Source organism: Podarcis erhardii, assembly GCF_964252035.2.
Source record: "Podarcis erhardii genome assembly, chromosome: Z".
Taxonomy (NCBI): Eukaryota; Metazoa; Chordata; class Lepidosauria; order Squamata; family Lacertidae; genus Podarcis; species Podarcis erhardii.
In genome coordinates, this window is record NC_138504.1 from 21,680,403 (window position 1) to 21,696,584 (window position 16,182).

Consider the following 16,182-nt stretch of genomic DNA (forward strand, 5'->3'; position numbering starts at 1 on the left):
AACATGAGAGAGTTTTACTTTTTAAGGACACGCAGAGTAACTGTTGCAAGAATTTGTCACTTATTTTTTCCCTCCCCCCCCAGACTCCAGAGAGAGAGAGAGAGACCTTTTTTTTTAGAGGAGGAATGAAAAGGAATCAAATCTGTGTTGTTGTTGTTGTTGTTGTTGTTGTTGTTGTTGTTGTTGTTATTATTATTATTATTATTATTATTATTGCCATCATAATTGTTAATACGAACGTTTTCTTCTTTTTAAAGCCCGTTGGGCTTCTCGGACTCCCTCACACCCCCCCCCCCGCACCGCGGCCCACCGCCGACCAGAAATAACTTTATTTTCATATCTAATCTCTCTTCCCCCCTCCCACACCCAACCCCGCTTCGGTCACTTCATGGCAGGGATAAAGCCCGAGTAAGAATAGCTCTAGGGAAAAAAGAAGAAAGAAATATCCCATCTTGTTGGGAGGCAAAAGAGAAGTTGCTATAGAAGGAGAGCGAACCAGCGAGAGATAGAGAGAGAGAGCCGGTTTCTGTTTGTTTATATGATTATTTGTTTGTTTGTGTTGAAAGTGAAGAGGTGTCTGTAAAATAAAGTCCTCTTCTGGCTCCCTCTCGCTCGCTCCAAACACACACACACTTGACAGTCCAAGTTAAACAAACAAACAAACAAACAAATTCTCAGCTTGCACTGTTGCTGGGACACCCCCCCCCTTTAAGCACACACTTCCGTCTTGCTTTTTAAAGGTGCGTAATATTCTTGCGTGGGGAAAGGAGTATATCGGATTGGAAGACAAGTTGCCAGCGAGCGAGGCGGTCACGAAGCTTGATCGCGCAATTCCACTGAATTCAGCGGGCCTCACTCCCAGGTTAAGTGTCTTTAGGATTGCTGCGTAAAACTTGCAGTCCTGAGCATGCTTACTTCTCAGACGTACTTCTGAGTAAATCCGAATAGGCTGAAACTGAGGTTTCCATTCTTTCCCGTCCCTCACCTCTCCTGGAGGTGTGTATGACTTTTAGAACGCGATCCTATGCACATTTACTTGAAAGGAGCAGTCTAAAGGGATCTTGATCATATTGTAGATGGGTATCCAGGGATGGAGGTTTAGCATGCGGTCCAGCACCACGGATTTTTATCAGATAGGAAATCCCTTCTTGTTACTACTGTGAGCGAGTGTCTGCGGGGGGTGTCTGCGAGTTATATATTTACTGCAAATCACCAGAGGCGGTTCATAATGCAAAAAACAATTCCTCGCAGTTTTAAGGCTGCAATCCTCTGCGTCTTAACTCCAGAGTAAGGCCTGCTGTGTTACACACTCTTACCCAGGGTGTGTTTAGGATTGCAGCCGTTGAACTTGTGTGATCGATGACCCCAGAGGCGCTCTCTCTCATGCTGTGTTTTTCTCTCCTGCGGAAGAGAAACAGATACTGAGAGTAACAGATTGCAATATAATTATAACACAATTGTGGGAGATATCATCTCTCTCGAGTCCCTCGAACCTCTCTCCCTCTCTCTTCCTAAGGAGGTGGGACACACGCACAGACGACCCTCGCCGCCTCTGTCTCTCCCCCCCCCCGCCACACCCCTTCCCTGCAAATGCTGAGATTTGGTGGTGGTATTTAGTTGCAACTTTTCCAGATACTACTCAATTCCAAGAGCGGAGGCGCGGGATGTTGTTGAGGGCGGAGGGGAAGGGGATTTCTCCCCCCCCCCTTCCAAGGGTGCAGTTTTGACTGTGCTTAATACAGCATGAAGCTGCGAGCGGTAGGCAGCGAGGCGAGGTCGCGACCTCTATAAAGAAAATTTCACCTTTTCGCCCAAGTTCGCTTTAGAGGCAAGGCTGGGACTTGTGAAGAGACGCTTGGTGGGAAACAAGTGTGTGCTTTTGTGTGTGAATGTGAGTGTGTTTGAGAGAGAGAACCCACCGGGAAAATAAGAGTATGGAAAAGGGACAGTCAAAAGGAGGCTGGGGAAGGAGGCTGCGAGAAAGAGTGAGAGTGTTTAACTGTTTCTTAAACAGGGGAGAAAGGTTTGTTTTTGTTTTCTTGTTGTCCCGCACTTTCCACAGGGCTAGAAAGGTTAGCCACGCTCCAACCCCGGTACTCTCCCTGCAGCAAGCGAAAGCAAGGTTTTAAAACGAAACCAGAGTTTGTGGAGTGGGAGGGGGAGAGGAAGAAAGAGAGAAGAGAGAGAAAAGGAGAAGAAGAATTGGAGGAGAATTGGAGAAAGATATTAGCCAATTAGCAAAAAATTGCTTTCTCCCCCCCCCCAATATTTTTTAGTCTCTGCTGTTTTGGGGGGCGGGGGGGGAGAGAGGCACCTTGCATTTTACTCCTCTAGACTCGGATGCAGCAGCGGAGGAAGAGCAGGGGGCGGCGGAGAAGGGAAGGTAGAGTGTGGGGCAACGCGCTCAAAGATTAACCCCTTCCAGGAATCTTTGGCAATATCCCTCCCCCCCCCCTTCCCACTGGCGACAGAAGAGGCAAAGTATATTTCTGGGTGGGCGAGTTTTGTCACAGGTGTAAAGAGCTCCGAAGGAAAAATAGCAGTGGATGTTAATTATATAAGTCCAACAATGTGTTGGGGTGAGCAAGCGTGTGTGGGGGGGGAGGGGTCGAGCTTCTTGTTTTGGGGGGCTTGTCCCTCCCAATCACTTCTAACCTCGATGGCGTTTGGTTGTATGCCCAGACATGAGCTGATTCTGCGTTCGGGATACTGGAAGAGGGAGTGATCATTTTGATATTATTATTATTGTTGTTGCTATAGTGGCTGTTGTTGCATCTCCTCACCTTGGCAGAAGAAACTGCAAGGTAAATAAGATAGAATCTAATCTGCTCAGCGCCCTCCCTTAAATTCCGCCCTCAACCCGCCAGTTTAATTCTGCCCCACCTCATTGCGCGGGCGCGCGCGCACACACACACACACGTACTGCAAAACGAGTTTGCTTCCACTTGGTTCATCTCCCGTGTGTTCCTATCTGTGTTCCCACCTGAAAGTTTGGATGTTGCTGTGTACTTTAGGAGAGGCGCGGAGGTTGTGGTTTGTTTTCAAATGGGACTTGCTCTAGCGGATTTAATTCGTTGGCTGGGGGAGTTATTTATTTATTTAACCCTGAAAATATGTGTGTGTGTGTGTGTGTGTGTGTGTGTAGTCCGAAGGATCATTCGCGTGTATGAGCGAATTGGAGAGAGGGGTGGCTTCCACAAACAGTTCGATTTGGTCTCTCATCAAATCGGATGCTGTTAATTTCCTCGCTTGGCCAGCTTTACAAAACCCAAGTTCGTCCGTTCTTTCTCCAAAACATTTTACCAGCCTCTTCAATGCACAATTAAATAAATAAATACTTTAAAAACAAAAAAGAGGGAGGATGGGGGAAAGCTACTTTATAAGGTCATAGATGAATTCCAACAATCGACCAGCCTTAGTCCTGGTTTCTTCCTTAACATCCAAGTTCAGAAGCATCTGGTCGTGGGAACTGGACAGCCGTCTGAAACATTCCAGGGGTCCACAGCTGAGCCCTTGAACGGTAAATTGTGCTTAGAAGAATTCAACTCCCGTCCCGCGTATCCATCTCTAGGTATTACTAAACTGTTACTGAACTACAGCTTATATCTAGTGCAATTTGCTTTCTAATATGCACACGGAGTAAGTTGCATTTGTAAAAGCGCTCAGGAAGTGACTACTGTAGTCAGAGCTGGTTCTTCAGTGTAGCCTTGCCTGCATTTTTTTTTTTAAAGAGGCAAAAATAATTCCCATCTCCCCGAAAGGGATGACTTCGGGGCCCCTCGTCTTCAGCTGTGTCGCACTCAAGTCCGCAGGACCCTTCGTCATGTTCAGAATTATGGACTTAGTCCTGAATAAGGGTACAAAGGCTGCAGAACATTAGTAGACCCCGGATTTATATCCATAAAGGGACTCGTTTACCAACATGGTTTCTAAAAATCTCCCCTTTGGGTACCTTAACAAATTAGCAACAACAACGACAACAACAGTGTGCGTAAAATAGAGGAAGAAGTGTGTCTGTCATGCATACGAATTATACCTCCCAAATACATAGTCTCAGAAAATAGTGATACTGTATATTGGTTCCAATGAAAGTAGCTTCCATGTAAATGACTAATTTCTAAAGAGTAGATTTACATCTATTCGGATGTACTGTAAACCTCGCAGTATTCTGTAGGGTGTGTGCTTTCAAGAACTGTGTTTAGGATTGGAGCCTTGTTGAGCTAACACAATCTCCTCTCTACTTAAAGGAAATGTTTAAGCTTTTCTCCCCGCTCCCGTGTTGAGTTTTAAAAATAAATAATCCTACAATTGCAACAGGGAGAGACTATGTGTATGAACCAAAAGGGGAGGAGAAGCGGGGCGCGCGCGGGGTGGGGGGATTTTCTCGAGCACAAATCAAGACAATGGATCTTCTGCGCTGGAAGAGGCGGCAGATCTCAAACAAAAGCTTGATGAACGGAACAGACAAAAACGCAAAGTTCCATTCAGGGCTCCCCTTTTGCCATGTTGTCTCACAGTTTGGAAGATAGCAGCTCTCCAAATTAATGGTCCTCTTTGAATGGGCGGGGCCTGAGCGTTCCACCGATTTAGGCCTCCTGCCGGGATGTGATATGGCTCCACCTTCCTCAAGGTGGTTCTACTTTTAAATATTTTCCACCCTGTCACCATGAGGACTAGCGACTTCTTTTCGTAAAATATAAAATCGCTGTTCCTTGTTCTCGCGAGATTGTGTGTTTTAATTCGAAAAGGGTGTTCCGTGTACATTTGTGCGAGCTGTAAAAAAAAAAGGGGGGGGTCTGTATCCGTTTGTCAGTGGCAATTGGATGGCATCTGTCTGGCTTGGGACACAATGGAAGAGTGCGCCTTCGTGGGTGAAGTCAGATCGTTGGAGAGTTACACCAGATTCAGCAGCAGTCATTCTCATTAGTAGATGGTGGCGGGATGGGACGACTGTCTCCTTCACATTGAAGTTGTTGGCTGCCTGGCTGGTCCCTGAACAGGATGATCGATTAGATCCGATCGAGCAGGGCTTCACCACAACCACTAGCATTCAGTATACAACGCACACCGCGAGAGTTTTCACTTAAGTTCGTCTCACTGGTGGGGCTTGGAACTACGGCACCAAAGCACCCACCAGTTCATTTAAGTCCAACCTATTTTTAATTTTATTTTATTGGAAGAGGGGGAGAGTAGGGCATCAGCGAAGCCACTAAAGGGAAAGCAAAGTTTTTGCCATGGGTGGGCAAAAGAACTGTCTTTCCTTGCCTCAAAATCAACTAGTCACTTTACCTAGGCTTGGGACAACACGATGGGCTTTTTTTCTTGAGAGACATGACCTACACCTCTAACCATCTGCCCAAGCTCGTCACCTTCCTCACTCTCTACTAAACCCTTCCCTCCCTCCAGGGACATGACTTGCTTCTTTCTTTTCTTTTTCCTGCTGTGGATGTGCTCCTTTCCTTCTGCAGGTGTTTTTCTAGATACAAGGGATATTCAAACTCCCCTCAAAATCTAGAACCTGGTGTCATTTTCCAGTCCGCTCCCACCCCACCCCACCCCAATCCAAGTGACGGTGTGCTTTTTTCATACCCACCGAAAAGCAAAATGGGGGGGAGGGGCAAGAAAGAAAGGGGTGGATGTAGTTTGTAAGCTTCACCTCTCGGTAGCACTTACCTGGTGTCCTGGACCGGGCGCTCACTAGTCTCTCTTCCCTTCCCCCCAAACACACTTTCTTTCGCCGTTGACTGATGCTCTCGTGATTTGTAGTAAACTCCTATTAGGAAGCCAGTTTACGCCCTTGAGCGGTTATGGTAGCCCGCCACACCTGCGGAGATCTCACTAGTCTGTCTCTTTGCCATCAAATATCTGTTGTCTTAAACTGTAGCATCCGAATATACTTGTATTCTCTCTCTCGCGCGCGTGTGTATAAAAAGAAGACTCGACGAGTATCTATCTATCATCTATTTTCGAACCTCATGTCATTGTACGCATAATTTAACAATACAACGATCCTTGCATGCTTATCGTACCGCATCTAGAAGCCTGAACGTGTTCCATATTCTTATACAGGTTTTTTTGGGGGGGGATGGCATTCCTGAATTGCACGGACAGGCAGCCCTAGAGAAAGGTGGAAATATTTCAGATCAAAAAGGGTGTTAGAGGAAACTAATGGTAAAGGTTACAGATAGGTAGCCGTGTTGGTCTGCCATAGTCAAAACAAAACAAATTCCTTCCAGTAGCACCTTAAAGACCAACTAAGTCAGTTCTTGGTATGAGCTTTCGTGTGCATGCACACTTCTTCAGAAGTGTGAAGAAGTGTGCATGCACACGAAAGCTCATACCAAGAACTGACTTAGTTGGTCTTTAAGGTGCTAATGGTAAAGGGGAAGGCATGACGCACCTCCCACCCTTTACAACAGCACACACTTAAAGAGCGATCCTAAACATGCTCGCTCAGAAGAAAGGGTCTCTAAATTCACGGGGTTGGCCGTCCTGACAGGGTTTTCCTATACAATGTATAGGATACTTCACCTGCTCATAAAATATATCTAAGAAGTTACTCCTGCTGATTTCATTGGCATTTTCTCCCAGCTGGGCGTTTATAGGATTGGAGCCTAGGATGCCTAAGTCAATTTTAGATGCAATCTTACGCCCACTTACTTGGCAGTCATCCTCAGTGGGATTCAGCGCGCATAAGAATGTAGCCTAAGAGGTGTAAGTCAGTTTTAAATGCCATCCCATATCCACTTACCTGGAAGTAAACCCAATTGGATTTCCTTCTGAGCAGACATAAACAGGATTGCCGTATGAGTGTATTTAGGATTGGAAGAACTATGCACATTCACCTGGATGGTGTGATGCTTATTGATATTAAAATAGGTCTTTTTCTAGTCAAAAGGACTTTCTTTCAAGTAAGGCCGGCATCCTATGCACAGTTTTACCTGGAAGTAAAGCTAGTGGGTCTTGCTTCCGAATTAACATGGGCTTAGGGCGTTTAGGGTTGCAGTCTTTTAGTTGGTGATGTGCTGGGTATCTTTTTTAACCCATCCTCTTTCACTGGGATTCAGTGGAACTCTGAAAGAGCGTCGCTATATCCTCATTCGTACTTAATAGTAACTCTATTGAACTCAGCGGGACTTCTTCCCGAGTAAACACGCGAGAGTGTCGGGCGGCTGCACAGGCAATTACTTTGAATGTGAGCTGGGTGGTTGATCTGTCAGACACATTTTGATCGAATTATCCAATTTTAAAGGAGTAAATTGGCTTCTCCTAGTTGTTCCAGTCTCACACCTCCAGTCCTTGCCTTGCCTTGCGTAGTAGGGACCTAAACTGTGCTCTTAGTAGGGTCTGAGAACAGCAAGTTTGTTTGTTTTTGTTTTAGAAGCGGGATAAGTATATCCCCTTCAGTTGTGGAAGGAGATTATAAAGCTTTTGTTTTGCATTTTTAGAAAGTTTAAGGGTGGGGGGGAATGCTTTCTTCTTTTCCCCTGTTCTCGCCTCCGTTTAGGATTAGAGAAGTAAATGTTATTGTTATGTTATATCAATGTATGGGGCGCTTTAAAGGACCTCTGTCCCTAGGAGCTTACAATCTCATTGAGACACGAGACGGGGAGACACAGTGGAAAGCCAGTTAAACTTGAAACTCTTGTTTTTTTAAAAAAACTGATGGTCGAGCCATTCGAAGCACCTTAGGAAAAAGTGCTATTCCAATACAATTCCGCTACAAATTCTAGCGAAGCCGATTGCTACGTTACATGCCACAGCCAAAATCAGCTTTGCTGAAAGGAATTTCTTTTTACCGGTTTTAAGATTAGTCCTTCTAGTGATAGGCAGTAGGCACCTTTCAGGGAAATGGGTGCATGATCCAGGGTGTTGTGCAAGGAATTTTAAGTACGCTTCATTTAACTTGCAAATGAAAACCAGTGGGGTTTTCAAGGCTTGGGGTGTTCGCTGGGAGACAGAGGTTGCATTTCGTACCCCTAAAAGGAGTTTAGGAGCCGGGTACTGTCAATCGGCATTCTCCGCTTCATAGCCAGGTCGACCAGCGTGTGGGTCGGCTTTTTAGGAAAGAGACCCGTAGGATATCTGCTCATTTTGGATCTCTTTTAGGTACTTCTTTGCTCTTGGACGCTTCCTTTTGTTATTTCTTCCAGGGATTAATTCGAGCTTGGAGGACTTATGAGCCAGACAGAGTGAGTGTCTTTGGCAGAGCTGCCTTTCCAATGAATGAATGAATAAAATTATTTTTCCGCCAGAGAGTTCAAGGCATTTGATCCTCAAGCAAGCCAATGAAGTAGGTTAGGCTGAAGAGACAGTGACTGGTCCAAGGTCACCCAGTGGACTTCAGGCCTGAGACGTGACAAAGTTTAGTACCGTCGCAGGTGATCCAAAAACCCTTTATCTCTAAGGGCGGGGGTGGGTCACAGAACTCTGTGAGAAACAGAAAGGTACTATGGACTCCACATATTTTACCCAAACATTCACAGATGGCTAACACCCATGTGTGTTCCATGTATTTACACACCTATGTTTCTGAGGGCATATACATAACTTGAGGGTGTGAAATGGATCAGCTAAAACAAAGTTTTGTTTTTGAAGAAATGTAATCTTTTATGAAAGGGATGTGGGTGGCACGTCAAAGTGCAAGTAGATAAATAGGTACCACTCTGGCAGGAAGGTAAATGGCGTTTCCGTGCGCTGCTCTGGTTCGCGAGAAGCGGCTTAGTCATGCTGGCCACATGACCCGGAAGCTGTATGCCGGCTCCCTCAGCCAATAAAGCGAGATGAGCGCCGCAACCCCAGAGTCATCCACAACTGGACCTAATGGTCAAGGGTCCCTTTACCTTTACCTAATCTTTTATGAAGTTCAATCAGATTGCTCATTCCTACACACAACCCACTATTTTGACCCTGTAGTACTGAAGGGGCAGCATACACACATGTGAGCTTGATCTTGATGCCTGACAGCTGAATATGAGAACTGAAGTCACATCCACAATAAACTTCTGCCACACATTTAAGGCACTTAGTTTCCCTCAAAAGTTTATCATTCACAGATAATACTCAGCATTCAGTTCCCAGGATCCTTTGGGGGAAGCTATGTCCTTTAAATGTATCTTGCCGATGTGACCTGAATCCATATTGAAAAAACAAGCCAGCAAGTAGCATTTCCTCTGAAGCTAATAATAATAATAATAATAATAATAATAATAATAATAATAATAATAATAATAAATAATTAATAATAATAATAATATGCCCCACTCTGGGTGGCTCCTAACAAAATATTAAAAATACAATAAAACACAACACAACCATTAAAAACTTCCCTGTACAGGATTCCTTCAGATGTCTTCTGAAAGTCATATAGTTGTTTATCTCCTTGACATCTGACGGGACTGCATTCCACAGGGTAGGCGCCACTACTGAGAAGGCCCTCTGCCTAGTTCCCTGAACAATGTGAAAATTCTTTCTATAATGTTATATATTGATGTGACTCATTCATACATGCAAGTCACTGGGCAAGGAACACATGTGTTTGTGAACCAGGACTGTGTGGCAAGGTCCTATATGTGCAAATTGGTATCTGTGAGCTCTGTGTGATTCTCTCTCTTTTTTATGAAGGCCCCATCTACAATATATGTTCAAAGTATGATGAAACCATTGTAATCAGTCATGGCTTCCCTCAAAGAATAATGGGTACTGTAGTTTGTTAAGGGTGCTGAGCATTGATAGGAGGCCCCTATTCCCCTCATGGGACACGGGTGGTGCTGTGGGTTAAACCACAGAGCCTAGGACTTGCCGATCAGAAGGTTGGCGGTTCGAATCCCCGCGATGGGGTGAGCTCCCTTTGCTTGGTCCCTGCTCCTGCCAACCTAGCAGTTTGAAAGCACGTCAAAGTGCAAGTAGATAAATAGGTACCGCTCCAGCGGGAAGGTAAACAGCGTTTCCATGCGTTCCTCTGGTTTCACCAGCAGCGGCTTAGTCATGCTGGCTACATGACCCGGAAGCTGTACGCCGGCTCCCTTGGCCAATAAAGCGAGATGAGGGCCACAACCCCAGAGTCGGTCACAACTGGACCTAATGGTCAGGGGCCCCTTTACCGTTACTTTATTCCTCTCACAGAGCTACAAGTTACCAGAGTGGTTTAACAACCAATCCCCCTTCCCAAGGACTTTGGGGAATAGAATTGTCTCCTAACAATTCTCAGAACTCTAACAAACTTCAGTTCCCAGGATTCTTTAGATGGGAAAAGCCATGGCTGCTTAAAGTGGTTTGATACTGCTTCAAATGTATGGTGCAGATGAGGCCGGAACAAAGAGACAAGTCTGTGTTGCATGTGGAAATAGGATTGGTCTCTGCTGTGCTTACAATATTCCTAGTTTTCTAAAGTTCTCTCTTTCAAAAGACCAACTTTCTTTTATCACCATTATTACGTGTCATGTTCTGTTGCCGATATTGCAAGCAGGCACGGGAAGTAAGCAGTGAGCAATAGCAGCTAGAACATCATACACAGCGCTTCTTCTAATTCTTCTTTTTAAAGAGAGCAGTTACAGAGGGATAAATAGGCAGTTAAATAAGAACATTTGGGCAGTTCAAAAATTCGAGCCATGCAAAAGTTGTCTTATGTTAGGTGATGTTAAAAGAGATTGAAAAGTCCAGCCTTTTGTAGAACCCCAGACCCTGTTAAAGACGCTTTAGACTCCACAGCTACAGTTCAGTGGAACAATCACCATTTTTTTTCCTAATGGGAAGGAAAGACACAATCTTTTACAGTTGTGTTGCCTGATTCCAAGTTCTGAGGATTTTCACCTATTATATGCAGGCTCCTAAACATCACAGCATGCGACTCAAAGCAAGAGAGCATGTATGCACTCACACAGAAAATTCACTGGTGTGTTGCAGTGGTACGCGTTTTGCAGGCACATTATAATCACTTACTACTGGGCAATTCTAAATTTCCCTTTTTAAAAAAGCACAACTCATAGGCATGTGGATCTCAGGCCACCAGATCCAAAAGAATGATTTCTAGATGTGTGCCCCTGTGTCAAAATCCCAGCCCCCCTCCATTGCCTGTCTGCTTCTCCAAACTGTTGGGGGGGGGGGGAAGGCTAGTAGCGGCTAAGTAATTTGCAAGCCAACCTAGTGAATTAGGATGCTCCTCTCTCCATTTAATTTATGTTTTATAGTTGGTTTAGCCTTCTGATTTGATTGCCTTAGTAATGCCGGTTGCCTCCAGCTGCTGATGATACAGCTTTAATTCTGTTTTAAAGGTCATGTAAACATGTGCCTGTAGCAGAAGGAATGCAAATTCAATTCCTCTTCTCCCCCCCCACCTCACCAGCCCCTCCTTTATAATGGTGCCTCCCTATTTGCTTGACAGCTTTTGCCTCAAAAATTTACAGGAGTGTGTGTGTGCGCGCATGCATGCGTGCACATGCGCTCAGTGAAAATCCCCTCTCTGTGTAATATCCATGTATAGAGGTATATGTTTCTCACATACAAATTGGTGGGCATCCTCTTTGTGAATGTGATATATTATAGTCTCACAGAAATACACACAAATCAGTGAACATCCTCTGTGTCAATGTGTGTGTAATGTCTCTATACAGGGATATGGCTCACACAAACACAACAAACAAACATCCTCTGTGTGTATGCATGTGTAATACGTATCCCCTCCCACTAAATAAAAGGAACCACCTCTTTAGAAAAAGAAAAGGTAAATCCAGCCCTGCTTCCCAGGGCCAAAAGACAAGACATGTGAGGAGAATGTCAAAATAATGCCCACCACTATCAGGGGAAAAGGGGTAAGTGAAGACCTACATCAAAAAAACAAGAGGGGAAATCAAGATTTACATAAGAATCTACTGAATCTGTGCATTCTGCTGCCTGAGGCAGTTGCCTTTCCTTATATTACGGGTGGGCCCTGCCCCTTCCCCACCATACACGTCTCTCTTTTTAAAAAATTTTCAGAACTCCTTTATTTTCCAGTTTCCAAAAATACATATAACAAACAATCCCCATATACCTCTCCCAAGAAACACCCCATGCATATTTAATGTAAATAATACAGTCAAGCATTAGACAAACTGGCAAATAGTTTAGAATTAATTACATCAGTTAGGTGTCTTCTACTCTCCATCTTAACAGATTGTCCAACATTCTGGATAAACATGCACCATACAGTTTCAAAATCATTTCGGGTCTTTGTGTTCTCTAAGGTGCCTCTTAACCTTTTGCAAACAGCATGTTCCCACATACCTAGGAAAACACATAGTTTGGTGGAGATCATTATGGTGGCTCAGAAGGATTCACTACCATTTCCCTGCGACCCAGCTCCTGTCCTTTTTAAAATCAACAGGCAAATGGACAAGCAAGTACGTGGAGAGGCAGTGCGGTGTGGAGAGACACACCTGGGGAAAACCCTGGTCTCAGTCGCCACTCATCCATGAAGTTCTCTGCGTGTGGCATTGTGGGGGTTATTAGTCCCCTCTGCCTCACAGGGTTGCTGTGAAGATAAAATTGGGAGGCAACCTTGCACTCCCTGGGAGGAAAGGTGGGACAGAACTGTAATAAAATAAAATGAAATGCACAGAGGACAAATCAACCCATGAAGACAAGTCATGCTGCAAGTGTACTATCTCCAAGATGGCCTCTGAATACCAGTCACAAGGGAACAATGGTGGGGGACAGCTGTTGGGCTCATGCCCTCACGTGTGGGTTTCTCATAGGCATCTGGTTGCTGAGTGTGTGGGAGATAGGATGCTGCACTAAATGGGGCTGATCCAGCACTTTATTTATCCTTGTTTGTCGAATTGGAACATTTCTATCCTGCTAGCCGACCAAAGCTCTTTAGGCAGCTTGCAATGTATTTAAAATCAAATAAAATAGCCAACAGTACTGAAATTGGGCAAAGTCCCCCGCCACCTGCCACATTTTGTAATGCTCTGAAACCACATTCACACCATACATTTAAAGTTCTATGACATTGCTTTGAACAGTCGCGGCTTTCCCCAAATAATTCTGGGAGCTGTACTTGTTAAAGGGACTGAGACCTGATACGAAACGCCCTCCCCGCAACTCCCCTCACAGAGCTAGTGTGAATTTCAATGGGTAGCTGTGTTTTGGTTCATGCATTTGTTCATGAAGTGCAAATTAAGCAATTTCCCATTAAAATTACAGATAGGTAGCCATGTTGGTCTGCCATGGTCAAAACAAAATAAAAAAATTCCTTCCAGTAGCACCTTAAAGACCAACTGAGTTAGTTCTAGGTATGAGCTTTCGTGTGCATGCACACGAAAGCTCATACCTAGAACTAACTCAGTTGGTCTTTAAGGTGCTACTGGAAGGAATTTTTTTATCCCATTAAAATGCAAGGCCAATTTTTTCTTCTCCATCCCTGCTTCTGAGTAGACATTCACAGGATTGCATTGTCACAGAACCAGCCATGTGCATGTTTACTCGGAACATAGCGTTTCGGTGGGGTTTGCTCCCAGGTGTGCATTCAGAGCATTGCAATCTAAATTTGGGATTGCAGCCTGATTCTGGCCATATTTACTTAGCCTTTAGGTTGCAATCCTATGCAGCTTTTTGTGGGATAAACTTCACTGTACATAAGAAGACTTACTTCTGAGTAAACATGTATAGGGTTGCAGTCCAAGCCCTTCTGCCCTCATGTGGAGTTTCTCACTTTCCTGTAAGTGAGCATTGTTTTGCAGAAAACCCTTCTGCTTAGAAAAGGGACACAGAGAGATTGACTTATACAGTGCCAGACAGTAGTTCCTTCTCACTCAGTATGATCCACAATGCTTGCAGTGGCTCTCTCAGATTTCAGAAAGGTGCCTCTCCCAGCCCTGCTTGAAGTTGCCAGAGAATGAACCTGGGACTTCTACATGCAGTGATGCCGAGTGGTCCATGAGGCTAGTAGGGTGGAATGCAAATCCTTATTGAGGCTAAAAGTACAATACATACTAATTTGGGTTGAACTTGCATGGGACTTTGTTTCAAGTAAGCAGACATAGGCTCAGGCTGTAGGTTGCAGAAGGATAATCCCCAAACTCTGCCATTCTAGAAGGCTGAGATTTGTAAACAATGGGGACTGGAGTGGTGTAGTTGGTGGAGTGCCCCGCTATAACTGAGAAGACCCCCCACTCACCTATGAAGCTCATTGGATGACCATGGACTGATCAGTCTCTTGTGACCTAACCTTCCTCATAGAGTTGTTTTGAGGATAAAATGAGGTATGTGTGTATGTATTGTATGGAGCTCCCTGGAGGAAGGGCTGAACAAGAATGTAATAAATACCGGTATATAAAATAAAACCATATAAGCTGGTTCCAGTGTTGGATGCACCTATACATTTTCCCCTCCTTTCTTTTTTCTTGTGTGCTCAAGGGCAGATCCAATTTGGACCTGGCTGGGGGTTGTCATTGGTAGCCTATAGTGTGAGTTGGCGTCTTGCCAATCTACAGTTAAGCCTGTGACCGCTTGTCCATCATTAACCCTATTTTAGGGGGTTATAAACTCAGCCATGCAGAATTTGCTCCAGGCGTAAAAAAGAGAAAAAAGCTTTTTGCTACAGCTCAGTTCCAGCCCCCACCCCTTTCCCCACCAGGGTAGACTTCATGAAAAAAAAATCAGTCTGATTGGCTTTGTCCAGGTTTTTTAACCCTTGATGGAGAAACCAAGCAGAAGAAACCTGGGAGCTGTTATTGATCTGGAACTCTTTCTTCTCTGTTTTACTTACTTGACTAAATAAACGGAGGTGGGAAGGGGGATTATTGCCTCCAAAAAGTAGTATGTTATCTGGCATTATGAATTCCAAAATGCAGCAAGCAACAATCCCATTTTCTGCTCCTCCACAAACCTGATGGGTATAGGGCCGGTTCTAGCATTATCCAAAGTGAGGCAATAATCTCAGGTGGAAGATACTGGAGGAAGGGAGAGAGGCAGAAGCCTCTTGGCTGTTCCTCTTTGACCATTCTCTTTTCTTGGGTGACAGTATTGTGTATGCTACATGGCCCTTGCCTCCCACTCCCAACAAAGCTAGTTTGCTGGCTCAGGTGTGAGGGAGATGCTATCCCATTGCCAATGTGGAAGTATGTTTCAACTGTCAGACCAAATGGAGAGGAATCCCCTCATCTTGTCCTTCAGGTCAGGCAGCAAAATATTTTGGGCCAGCCCTGTTTAGGTTAGGCTGTAAGGGGGAATTCTTCTTTCAGAAGGAGAGTATTATGAGCAGGGAAAGGTTCATATAAAGCAGGCTTAGTCAGGACATCTAGTCAAGTATTGCTGATCTCTCTGACAAGCAGCTGTTGCTCTCCAAGGTCTCAGGTATGGGCGAATCTGACATTCTCAGCTTCACTCCATTTTGCATTTTTTTCAGTCTTAAATTTTGTTCTCCCCTTTCCCCCATCTGTTTGCTTTTTTATTATTTAAAGAAATCTTCATAAAAGTTCACCAGCATTTTCATGTGTATTTTTAATATTTGCATGCAATTTTGCCTAAAACACATATTTTTGCAAAGCAGTTTTCCCTGATACATGATATGATATTTACATCAATAAATGCATTTTTATGCACACGTTTCTGTAGCATGTGCATTTTGGAGTACATTATTTGGCTGGAGAAATACATTGCATAATTCAGAGTAGTGCCAATTTCAAAGAATAGTTGCGCTCTGATTTGTGTTAGAAAGTGTAGGTTCATTAGGTTCACCTTTAAATGTGAACTGGATAGAATTTCTGCCCCATCCCTAGTCTCGGGCTGAGGATCTTTCTCAGCAGCTGCAGATGCCAAAAAATCCATGTAATCTGCTAAATGTAAAGCCTGGTGCTTGACTCCCAATTCCTGGAGAACCTGTCCACTGAGGAGTCTGTCCAAGGACTCCTAATTAATAGCATATCTGCTGGAGAACCAACACAGCCAGGAAGCGAACAACCACTCTGTTTATCCCTGTGATACAGAGTTAGAATTAGAGGGGGAGCAGTGAAGGCCTGGACCCTTCCATTATTATTTGTAGAAGACTTCTGGATGAGGCAATAATTTATCTTAAAGTGGGGAGGCTTAATTCCATGTTCACTTCATTTTCAGCACCAGTGCTGCAGGGAGTAAAAGATGCTTTACAATTAATATGTACTTGTTCATTTAAAAGTATATATCCCACCTTCCAACCACTGG

The 16,182-nt window shown here is 44.4% G+C and overlaps 2 long non-coding RNA genes across 2 annotated transcripts in view; one reads left to right on the top strand and one right to left on the bottom strand.

The window, feature by feature from the left end:
* LOC309334064 overlaps nucleotides 1-16,182 on the top strand; it is a 90,598-nt gene that overhangs the window by 2,874 nt on the left and 71,542 nt on the right. The window lies entirely within an intron of this gene.
* LOC309334133 lies at nucleotides 1,227-6,164 on the bottom strand. The gene is made up of 2 exons (XR_014152909.1): nucleotides 5,674-6,164; nucleotides 1,227-1,401 (listed from the first exon to the last, which is right to left on the bottom strand). It is a non-coding gene; the product is annotated as an uncharacterized lncRNA (long non-coding RNA).